The sequence below is a fragment of the Protopterus annectens genome, chromosome 11.part0 (genome assembly GCF_019279795.1).
Source record: "Protopterus annectens isolate FY-2018-M chromosome 11.part0, PAN1.0, whole genome shotgun sequence".
Lineage (NCBI taxonomy): Eukaryota > Metazoa > Chordata > Ceratodontiformes > Protopteridae > Protopterus > Protopterus annectens.
Genome location: NC_056745.1, coordinates 641222703 through 641224993, shown reverse-complemented (window position 1 = coordinate 641224993; position 2291 = coordinate 641222703).

Below are 2291 nucleotides of genomic sequence, written 5' to 3'. Positions count from 1 at the left end.
TCCAAATGGTTACAGCTAGGCAAAAAGAGGATAGAGATCACAGAAGATTACAAAAAAACTGATGTAGTAAATGAATACTTTGGTTCATTCTTTATGAAATAAACCAAGTAAAGGATAGCATACTGACAGGGAAGTTGTATAAAGTGGGGAGAACACTGGGCAGGTATCAAAATGGACTCCCTTCAAAACAATGATTTACCATAGCGTCGACTTGCATAACAATGAGATGATGTCACCAAAAATTTAAATGAACAAACTCCCAGAATGGCATAGTTCATCTCCGGGAAATTAACCAGTTGGCCACAATGGCGAACTTTGCCCTTTTCTTAACTGTAGTGCGATCTTGGAGTTGGTATATTTAGTTAGGGGGGCCACACTTTGGTGGGTTCATTTAGTTTCAGTTTGGGTTTTATTTATTGGTGGCCAAGTGGTTAGTTTCTTGAAGGTGAAATACGCCATTCTGGGAGTTTGTTCATTTAAATTTTCAGTGACATCTTCTTGCTGTTATGAGAGTCAAAGTTATGGTAATTCATTGTTTAGACAAAGATCCATCAAAACATACAGAGAGATTTATGTTTTGATCACAAGTCTCTCAATAAATACCTGCATGGGGAATAGTGTGACAACTTTAACCACTGCACCACTGTGCTGCCTTTTCATTCCTGTTTTTAATTCTCTTTAATATATTTAGAAATACTCTCCATTTCTTTTTTTACATTGCTGTTATAATCTCCTGTCATTACAATATTCATACTCACAAAAACATGTCCTGAGTTGATTCACATATCTTACAAATTCCCTCACCACATCCATATGTATTAGATCAGGTAAAAGCTGATTTTTATTCTCAGTTTTAAGACAACAGAACATTTCAACCCTCCTACCCATAGTCTTCTGTTGTCATTTACTTGAACCATGTCCATTTCATTCTGACACAGTGTCCCAACTGCTTTTAGAAAGCCTTTCTTTCAATATCTGTTCAAAATTGAGTTGCTATCATATACTCACCTCATAGGTGGTCTAGTTCTCATATCCTCATATGCTTGAAACCATTCCATGAAAGTCAGAATGCTGAGTTCCAGTACACCTGAAACAGAAAATATTTAAACTCCTTAAAGCTCTAAACCTAGGAGCAAACGTTACCATGGGTCCAGAAGGGGGCAAGGTTGGACAATTGGTAATGTCGGTTTTCAACATTATAACATTTGCAATGTGGGACTTGCCTAGGTGGACTTGACTGCCTGTGAGTTGAGTACATCATATTAAACTTCTAAATTATACTTTTTATGTGCAGTTAAAACAAAGTTATTCCATGTAAACATATTCTCTTTTTTTCATATCAGTTTAAAATGTTTTTCTATTCCTTCCCCAGATATAAAGATAATGTCACAAAAAATATTTTTTTTCCTGTTGTGATGAAAGCTTTTATCAATGGGGCATTTATTCCCAACAGCATAATCACATTATCCCATATCTCATATCTGTCAGTTTGCATTCTTTTCCTTAAATTCTTTGTTTCAATTTAACTTCACCTTGCTTCTGACTTCTCATCTCTGCCACCTCACTTTTTTAAGTCCTTCTCTATACTTCTCTGTGTTTCTCTCCTTAGGTCCCAGTGCCTCTGTCAAGAAGAGCTACTGGAGTGATCCCCTGGGTGAATTTTCTATTTCCCACACACTCATCAAGATTTCTCTTGAAGAGGGTCAGTGAGGTGCTCTGCTTGACATGTATGGGAAGTCTATTCCATAGCATGGGCAGCCTCTGGGTTATCAACCTGTCCCTCCAGTATGTTCTGTTGATTGTGGTAATGAGGCTGAGGTCTCTGGAGCATGTGGTGAGGAGGGATTGGAATTTCTTTAAATGTAGCATTTCTAACAGAGCTGGATCAGACATGGCTTTGAAAGTCAAGCAGACATCGCCTCTAAGTAGATGATATGAGACACAGAATAGCTGTAGTTTTTTGAGTCTGTCCATATAGGACAAGTGTTTTAAGGCCTAAGATCCTCTTTGTGAGGTACTTTTGTGGCCTCTCCAGTTGTTGCAGGTGTCTAGTGAGGTACATGCCAAATGGGGCATTGTACTCGATGATTGGCCTAATAAGAGAAGAGTATAGAGGGAGATGATGACCTCTTTCTTCCTGGATGCAAAGTAATGAGATGTGCCACATAGAAGGACTTTCTTACCACAGTGCCACCGTGGTGATCAAAAGAGAGGTTGCTGTCAACCTGTGTTCCCAGATGTCTTATAATGCCTTCTGTGTTCAGTGGACTACCATCAATGTGGTAAAACAT